We start from the raw sequence: 10680 nt of genomic DNA, 5'->3' as shown, positions 1-10680 counted from the left end.
AAACCCAGCCGGAAATGGCCTCAAGCTAAATGCCAAAAGTGTATAGTCATCCCCTTTGGCAAAACAAAGTGCCCACAAATTACCACATAGGTGGAAATCCATTAAGTACAGAAGAAGTAATTAGGGACAACTACGTGGCCAAAGCGGTTAGAAAAACATTTTATATAGCCCACCTAATCATGAAAGGATTCACATCTAGATCAGGGGAGGTCATCGTGCCTCTTTACTCATCCCTCATCAGGCCCATAATTGAGTACAATGCCCCTTTTGGGTTGTACCTTACCAGACACCTGCAGCAACTGGAAAGACCCCAAAAGTACCTCACCAAGAGGATCAAAGGGCTCAAACAGATGCCATATGCTGCCTGGTTAAAGAAACTCCAGCTCTACTCAGTGGCACACCGCCTGCTCAGAGGCGATCTGTGCCTGACGTATGAAGCCATGTCCAACCCGAATTAATGGGCATGCTGCACCTCAGAAAATCCAAATCCCATCGAGCCACGCTACCGAGAGACTTGAACCTCAGCACTGAAATAAATAGGACATGCTGGAGGGACAGATTCATAACCCAGAGGCGCCCTTCACTCTGGAATAAAATCCCAGTCCAGGTTAGGCAGAGTCCCTCATTGACTCTCTTCAAGAGGAATCTTGATGAGTGGATGGGAGATCGTAGGTTTACCCCGGGTATCACTTCTGTGTCACTGTTAGATAGAGGCACAGTATACTAACCTCGAAAAAGGGCATAGCAAAATTAATTTAAAATGGGTGGCGAAAGCCAAACACACTCTGGCTAGGCTTATAAATGCCCTAGGGCAGATAGCCTAGTATATACCTATGAACCTATGAGTGTTCTGAATGGCTACATTATCCGCCATGCTGCCAGATTTAAGATTCTGAGTTGGCTGTGCAGGATCTGATTGTTTTGTTGGGTCAGTAAGTGAGGAATTTAAGGCAATGTCCAGGCTGGACCTTGAGACAAGTTCTTTAGGATTGGGTACCAGTGCTGGTGTGGCCAGTATCATTTTTGGCTTTGCTTGTCTGACCTTTAGGAGTACCTTGGGGAGAAGAGGCAGTGGAGGAAAGGCATATACTTTTAGTTTTTTCCAGCTGAAGGATAAGGCATCCACTTCCCATGCTTGTTTGTAATAAGTCCTTGTGCAGAATCTCTGTAGTTGGCAGTTGTGAGGGGAGGCAAACAGATCTATGTCTGGGCATCCCCATTTCCTTGTTATCATGCTGAAGACTTGTGGATCCAGTTTCCACTTGTGGGGATCCATGAGGTTTTTGCTTAGTTCGTCTTCCAGAGTATTTATCTTTCCTGGTAGGAAATGTGCTTGCAGGTGAACTTGATAAGTCAATGCTGTGTCCCACAAAGTCATGGCTTGTCTGCAGAGGGGGTAGGAATGTCTGCCTCCCTGCTTGTTTATGTACCACATGACTGTAGTATTGTCCGTCTTTATCAGTAGTTGTCCTGGATGAAGTAGATCCTTGAAAGCTGTCAGGGCATTTTGAACAGCTAGCATCTCTTTTTGATTGATATGAAGATGCATCTGGCTTGCGGGCCATGTGCCCTGAATACATTTTTCTGCCATGTGGGCCCCCCAGGCATAATCTGATGCATCCGTTGTTAGTGTCTGCCTGGCTGTGGGTAAAGTGAATGGCTGTCCCTTGTTGTGGTGACAGGCCTGTGCCCACCATCGAAACTCCTGTTGCAGGCAGGGAATGAGTGTAATTAATGTTTCCAGGCTGTGGCAATGTTGAGTCCAAACACATTTTAGATACCATTGTAGTTTCCTCATATGCAGTCTGGCATATGGAATTAGCAGAATGCAAGATGCCATGAAGCCCAAAGCCTGCAGAATTTTTCTTGTAGATAACTGGGTCTTTGTTGCCAACATTTTGAAGTAAGAAGTCAGTTGCCTTTGTTTGTCTGGCGTGAGCTAAGCCATCTGGGCAGTTGTATTTAAGCTTGCACCCAGGAATATTATCTCTTGAGAGGGTACAAGTTTTATTTATTTTTGTTTACTGTGTACCCTAGGCAAATTAGTAATCTTTTTACAAACGCCAGATGCTTTAGTAGAATATCCTTGTTCTCTGCTTGAATAAGGCAGTCGTCTAAGTAAGGATACATTTGAATTCCTCTTTGTCTGCAAAATGCAATTACTGGTGCCAGGCATTTTGTGAAGACCCTGGGTGTAGTAGATAAGCCAAAGGGCAGTGCAGAGAATTGGTAGTGCATTGAACCAGCTATGAATCTGAGGTATCTTCTGCAAGATTGTCTGATTGGGACATGCAGGTATGCCTCTTTTAGGTCCAAAGTTACAAGCCAAGCCTTCTTGCCCAGCATGGGCAGAAGCTGCTGCAAAGTCATCATTTTGAATTTCGGAACTTCCAGAAATGTGTTTAGAATAGACAGGTCCAGTATTGGTCTCCAGGCTTTGTCCTTTCTGGGTACCAAGAAAAGTCTCGAGTAAAATCCTTGTCCCTGCTCTTGCTGTGGTACTCGCTGAATGGCCTTCATGTCCATGAGGGATGAAACTTGCTTTTGTGCCTCTGCACATTGATTGTATGGCAGGTCTGGCATACATTTTGCCCTTGGCAGGGTGTGAAAGTGGAACCTGTAGCCCTGAGACACTATATTCAAGACCCATTTGTCCTGGGTGATCATGTGCCAATTTTGTGAAAAAAGTGCTAGTTTTCCCCTAAGGGGGCTGCCAAAAGATAAGTGCTTGGTGCAGGCAGAGGAAAGTCATTGGGACTGTTTCCTGTATAGCTGTGATTTGTCTTCTCTGCTTTTGGAGGTAGAAGCACCCCATTGTTTAGGCCTGTATGAGCCTTGGGGCTGGGATCTGCCTCTGGGGTGTCTGTATCTGCCTCTTTGTGGCCTGTCTGACACTGGAAAGGACCAATTCTTTCTGGGCCAGTTCCTGCTAAATCTGGGTGGCTGCACCTGTAAGAAGTCCTTAACTGTCTGCATAGATTTTGCTTTGTCCTCCATTTTCTTCAACACCTCCTCTGCTTTAACACCAAAGTATCATACTGTAATGGAGCATCTAATAATTTTGCTTTAACATGATCAGGCAGATTCTGTTCCTTTAGCCAAGCATGCCTGCTAATGACAGAACCCGTAACAGCAGACCTGCAAGAGGCCTCCAGAGAATCAAAACCACATTGCAAAGTATGCCTTCCCACTTGTTCAGTTGCATGCAATAAATCCTGCATTTCCTTGTTTTCTACGCATTCAGAATTTGTTAATATTTTCTGTTTAAGCAGTGACATTAAGTACTGCTGATATTTAAGCATATGAAATTGACAATTTAAAGCCCTCTCAGCCAAGGTAGCAGAAGTGTAAACCTTTTCCCCCATCTGTCCAGTGCCCCTGAATCCCTATCAGAGGGGATAGGGTTTTTTGCAGTGGAAGCCTTGACCCCTTTGGGACCTTGAGAAATAGTTTCTGGGTCAGCAGCAGGGTTTTTATAAAGAAATTTATGTGAATATGGAACCCTGTAGTATCTGTCTGGTTTAACAGGAGCTGGAGGTAAGGAGTCTGGAGAAAGGCCGGACTCTGAAAATACATCATCTACAATGTCTAGCACAGGGAGAATAGCAAGAGGCCTGTGCTGAGGAAGTAAAAGAAAATCTCTAAGCCTTTTCTTTGATTCTGAATAATCTTGGCTCTCCCAGTGGAAGTGCTCCCTCATGGTATGCAGGGTTTCCCCAAAAGAATAATCCTCAGGAGGAGAGGCTGAAGGGATAGATTCTTCAGCAGCAGAATCCTCATAGGAAGGAAGAGAGTATCCCTGTTCAGAAGAGTCATAAACTATATCAGGCAGCACAAAATAGGGCTAGGAGTGCATTCAAACAGGGGCTGTGTGTAGAATTACATTTTAATTCACTAGGAAGACTTATCTTACCAATGAAGCAAAAAATGCAGACGAAAATGCAGGCAATCCAAACTTTTCAGTAGTCCCTCAAACAAATGCAGTTGACAGGATACACGTACCATGAAAAGGAGTTCCACACACCACATGGATTTTATTAGGTTGAGTGGGCTGGGTAAGGCAGGTTTGACATCACAATGTGGGAGGAACACTGGCTCTTCTATACAGCATGCAAATCAGGCAGGGATTACATCACTTTGGGGGAGGAAACATCCCAATAGCTAGAGCAAGAGCAGATGGCAGATGTGACATCATAATTTCAGAGCCAGCTACAGGTTTTTCAAGTTGGTTTGCAAAGTGAAACAAAAACAGTATCGAAAGCTAGGAAGAAGAACAAGTAAAACAGTTGAGTGGGTTATTTTTTTAAAGCTGCAATGGTGATTTTTTTTAAGCTTTATCAAAGAACAGGGACTGGAAGAGTCAGCAGGTTGGGGAATCTGCTTTAATATCTTGTTGTTTTCCTTTAACATTCACTAAACACACGGATATTGGCAACAATCTTGCAGACATGTTCGGTGCACGTATTCCCCTCCTTCTCCCCCACCTTTAAAATATTTATCCCAGCTGGATGTAACCTCCCTATCATCTCACATGTCCAGGTGAGGGCCGCCCTCAGCAGAGAAGAACACACAGCATCACTGTGACCTTGTGGTACCCCTGGATGTGTGCTACCGGCACTCCGAGAGGACATACAACCACATATAACACTGATAGTCTATCTTGGCCGTACTACAGGATATGTACCTGGACAGTGGCATACAGCAACAGTGGTCCCACACCACTAAGGGGGCACCTTGACTGACCCTGGGAATTACCACATCATATGCATAATGGGCCTGGTCTGCTAAGCTATGGAATTATGCAGTATGGGATGCATATGCAGTGACATCAGGTACCTGCAGACACTTGTTCCCAGCCAGTGTGCCTTTGGGATGGGCTGATCCTGACTTTTGAACCTGGCTGACCTTTCAAAGCAGTCACTACAGCCATTGCTGGGCCAACGCACAGACAACTGCTGCCAGGATCATGGCCTAAGACTGATTGACATGTAATGTATGGTCATCCCCTTTTGGTGGAACTACGTACACACAACATATCACATGGACATACCTATGGATACAGACCTATGACACATTTGGAGGGTTCACAGTATGCACACTATTAACCTGCTACTTTGCATTACCTCTGTTTGTCGCAGCTGGTTGTGTTACCACAGCTTCTGCTTGCTGCTGCTACTGTCAGTGCTGACAGCTTCGGGTGACAGAGTCACAGTGTCTACTTTTTTATTTTATTTTTTTTTGCTCTCTCTCTCTCTCTCTCTCACTTCTCGCTCTCCCTCTGTCTGCTTACAGACAATGCAATGAATGTATTGCATGTGGGGAGTGTTAGCACTGGATGCTTTTGTAGGTATCTGCATAGGTCCATGTGATGGCCTCTGCACCAGTTGTAAGCCAGCATTTGCTAATTGCATACAGCCAGTTGTGTACTGATTGCAGTTCTCACTGTGATTTCAGGTCAGTGCTATAAAAGGGTATGTGGGATAGGCATTGCCCTTTCAGATTGTGAGGGCGGGGACCATGCTGGTATGCTGTGGACAGTGTTCTGTGAGTGTAAAGGTTAGTATCTCTCTCATGATTCAGGCTGTGTTGTATATTCACAATTCTCCATTCCTCTCTCATGTTCCCTGTAGCAAGTGTGTATGCACATTGACTCCTACAACTATATATATATATATATATATATATATATATATATATATATATATATATGTACATATGCATACATATATATATGTACTTTAACTGACCTTATTATCTACAAGCTGCCAACTAGCATGGCTGTTTCTGTTCACACACTACTATTATGGAAATCCAGTAGTTTTGACAGTAATTTTAAATGACATGCTTTGTGTACTACACATCCTATATTCCCTTTACATTCATCCCTACTATTACATGTTATATTTATTTTAGCACAATGTTTTTGTATAAGAGTCATGGCTTAGTGGTAGGTCGTACAGACTAGTGTTTCCTGGGTTTGGGACTGACAGTGGGATTTTATTTTGCTTTTGAACTGAGTACAGGACCTGTCAATCAAAGTGACTAAGGCACTTTTAAGCAGTTGTAACCGGGTTAGCGCTGGTTTGCGTGGAGCTCACGCATGCGCACTGGCGGTTAGCTCTGTGCACACAAGCGCCACCCACTTACAACCGCTTAACGGTGCTTACTCTGGCGCACACCTGCGATATTTTCTTTGAAAGAAAAGAAAATGGGGAGACAGGACAGTGGTGAAAAAGGGGTCACAAAGAGGGTAAGACAGAGGGAAACAAGCTTGGGATGTGCAGGAGGGATGTAGGTAAGGCCCATAGCTGCCCATTTCTTCATCAGCAACAGCTGTGCATATGTATGTAATTTGGTGAGACATTTGAAACCTTCCACCCCTGAGAGAGGTGTCAGGACAACAATAATACTTGTTGTACAGCCAATTGTAATTGATAGGTTCCATGTCCAGCAGACATGTGTGCAGAATGGGCAGTTATGTATGGGGCAAAATTTTTTTGTGGGTACAGAGTGCCCTTTTTTTTTTTTTTTTCAGGTGAGAGTGGTATGTCAGGTGAAGGAAGTCGGTACAGCTGGGGAGGTAGGTTGGGTAGGTAAACAGACAAGACAAACAAGATGCATACAGGGGCGGTGTATGACACATGTGGGGGCGTTACACAATTGACGGGGACGGAGGTTTGGATATCCAGAGCCCATGAGCCCACAGATGGCAACAGTGGAACTGATATTCCCACCCATAGGCAGTTGCCACTGTTCCTTCACTACCCAGGACGGGGCTGTGCTGGGGGATGTGTAGGCGGGGCAACAGGCATGCCCGTTAGTTGCACCACCCGTGCCTCGAGCTGGCGTAGGGGCTCAAGAACAGAGTCCTGAATCTCCCTGCGCACCACAGTCCGGACGCTACGGAGGGTGAGTGGTGGTTCTCCTCCGGCCAAACTTGCAGAGGGGGGCGAGCCCCATCCCCTGCAGCGCTTCCACATGCAGGTGGCACAGGGCCACCGGAGGAGGGTCCGGACTCAGCACTAGTGCCAGGTGCACTCGCCAGCTGAGGTGGTAGAGGTGGGTCCGCTGGAACCCGCCTTCCCTGTCGTCCTATGTTTTGCATTATGTCATGACAGTTTGGGTTAGTGACATATAATACCATTCACAATTAGTTGTAACAGCATGCATTAGTATTCCCATTAACCAAACACCCAGATATTCACACCATTGAACAGCGTGCATAACACAATCATAATTTGAACAGAAATACACAGTCCAACAACATGTAGGGTTAATTGATGGCAACAGGCCATCAGGTGCAGATGTATGAACAGGGCAGATGCATCAACGGACATGCAAATATATATGATCCAACAGGACAAACGTCCAGGGGTGTAAATTGTAATTGCACATACCATTTTCACGTGGAATGGGTTATATGTGGTTATAGGGTGGGGTAAAGAAAGTAATATTAACACCTTCGAATAACAATACATATGCTGTACATTTCTAATTGCTACAGTTATATACACACTACTGTTCTAACTACAGTTTCCTATATGATAACTATTTCAACTTGGTGATAGGACTGTTACTGCAACATCAATATACATTTTAGTGTTCTTTATACACATTCATATCTAGCTTTGTTCAGCTACATCATCCTGCTACATTTGCTTTATATAGCTGTAGACAAGTGTGGATGTTTGGTATATCAGACAATCATCCTATCTGCATATTTCAGACTGAGAGCAACATATCCAGATTTTGGGATACACATTCCAGATGCAGCAACACTTTGAACAGATTTCGCTGTTTGGTTTTGAATCTCACATGCATTTCATTCTGTCTTGACTGCAGTATACTTTATTCAGGGGTTATTACTACTGTATTGCTGGATTCATGACACTTTCTCACACTCTCTCACTTGCTTTCATTTTACTATTCAGAATGGTACTTACTTCTAGGCTTTATTGACATGTTTTACCTGTAGTTATTACAATCCTTTCCAGCAGTCTCACTTCTGTCATGTTTCAGTACTTCCACAGGGATATATTTCACACATGTGATTTCATCATCTTCTGCAGCTATACTTTTCAGCCTGCTGCAGGTTGTGTACTATTTTCTTACAGGTAGGGCATTTTTATTTCAGAATATATGTCAGACAGTTTCATTTTTCGGTTTAACTTATAGGCTGAAACACACTTTTGTAATCAAGCAAGACTTGCAGACACTTTCACACTGTTACTTGCAGATTTTATTCCTTACTGACTACACTGCACTCTTTTGCTGACTGTCATACGTTTATATTTCTTTACAGTTACTGGTAGTGGATTACTGACCTGCCTGGTGGCGCAACCGCACCAGCCTATCACCATAGGCTCTGCGGTTCGCAGAACAGACACCTGCAGCTGTAATATAAATTAAGTAATATTGGAATACACATATCCATAATATCAGCTAGTTTAATTTCTTACATACATAATTAAATGTTACTTACTCAGTAGTGGGGCATTGGGTGTTTGCCGGGCCTCCTGGATCCAAAGGTTCAGTTGGTCCTGCTTGCGTCTCTTCAGGTCTGCATGGTGGTGATGGACCTGCTCACCAGTCCTTGGAATCCCTGTGGCACTGGTGAGATCATGAGCCAACCGGTCCCACGACTCGGCCCTGTATGCTCCTCAGAGGACCTGGCCCTTCATGAGTTGGGCCTCATGATTATGGACTAGGAGCCAGACCATGTACCTGGACTCCTCAACACCCCACCTCTGTGCTCGGAAGCAACTACCCTCTCCTACTCCTGTCATTCTGCCTGCAGGTCAGTTCTACAATCGTTTATGTTGTGTATTCCCGCCTATGGGGCTTATATAGTCTGTTTTTCCCGCACATATCTGTGATTGGCCATTTTGGAATTGTATCAACTTCAGTAAACCTGCATTGTCATGCTGTAGTTTCTATTAATTCCCATATATTAGCTATTATTGCATTTCTAGGTACTGCTGTCATGGCTTAGTGGTTCTGTACCTTGACTATGGTGTATAGTATCCTGGGTTCAAACCTGGCCACTGCTTTTTATTTTTCATGACTGTCTAGACATGCTGAGGGGTGTGTCTGTGTAAAGGCAGTTTTGATACGGCTTGCTCAACGTTGCCCGTCGGTTAGCTTGTTTGCGCGGTGCGCAGCTCCGCACAAATGGGGTACGCTGCTTTAAGCCTCATTTGGCTATCGGCACACATATTACACTCAGCTCAGTTAGGGGCACATAGATTTAGCGTGTTAGATCACTGCTCAGCTACGGGCACTCATTTTGCACCAGTTAAACCACTGCTCATCTACGGGCAGATGCACTCACTCTGTTAAACTGTAGCTCAGCTATGAGCACATCTGGCATTTTTTATTCTTTTGTTACCTCACATGTCTTCAATATAAATGGGCTATTTCATTACATTTTACATAAATTGTGGTTTTATGTGTACATATTTGTCAGGGACTTGTTTCCTGTTTATTTTGAATAAAAAAATTGGTGTTGTGGGGGTTTGAACCATGAATGGCTGCTCTTCAGCCAACATCTCTACCGCTACGCTATTGCTTCCTGGCTTATTTTGCATATTTAGTTCTTATATGCTTTCCCACTGACTGCTAACTGTAGCTGCGCTACGGGCACCCCCGCGCAAACGAGCGCACTCACGGTTAAACATTTTTACAATTTAAAAAATATATAAAACGTGTTTATTTATATGTTTTCTGTTCATAGTCTGTGGGGGCATGTGTTGTGTTCTGTTTATTCACATTTCCATGGACTCTGTCGTGGGTGTTTACTTTGGGTACTTTTCCTCTTCTGGGGGCGTGTCCACTTACAGGGCTCGGCCTACGGACACGCACCCTACTGTCTTACATGGACCGTGTTGGCCTTAAGTGTGATTCAGCATGCTCTCATTAATATGCAGAGCATGCTAACATCACTCTGTTTAACTGCAGTCTCTGTGTATGAGTAATAACTCTTACACGGAGGCTTCGTGAATCCTGCCCTATATAACACCTGCATTGAAAAAGACACATCTAAAAGATAAAACCTAAACAAACATGAACCTAAAAACTAGCCCTGTAGGTCTTCCTGACTGTAACCTTGAATTTCACCTGTCCAGTTGCTGCATGATACTTGCCAGGTCCTATTTACAAGCCATGCAGCTAGAAGATTACATTAATATCTAGTTGTTCAAATTTATTGATCAGTACTTTGTGCAGGACCCTATAAAAGACTAAAGATAAATCTATATAAATTATATCACAGCATGATTTTTCACTTACAGCTGTTGTTATATTACTACAGAACATCATGCTACAGGTAATTATAGATCTATTTTCAACACTTGCATGCTGATATATGGTTTCAAGTACCAACATTTCCATTTCTGACAACAATTTATCCAAAATAGCCTTCTCCATTATTTTTCCATAATATGAAAGTAAATATATGTAACTATATAACTCTAGGTTTATCTAATTCTACTTTCCCTTAAGATGGTTTAACAAGTGCATGTCTGAAATCTTGAAGAATCTCACCATACTTAAAAGACCTAATTAATAACAGATATAATGGTACTGTAAGTTCATACTGAAGAGGTCTGTATCATTATTACTAATTCTGCTCCCTCACTATGTTGATTTTTGTGTCCATTTGGCATAGTACTTTTTTCAGTA

Source organism: Protopterus annectens, chromosome 11.part0, assembly GCF_019279795.1.
Source record: "Protopterus annectens isolate FY-2018-M chromosome 11.part0, PAN1.0, whole genome shotgun sequence".
NCBI lineage: Eukaryota > Metazoa > Chordata > Ceratodontiformes > Protopteridae > Protopterus > Protopterus annectens.
This window is presented reverse-complemented; position numbering follows the sequence as displayed.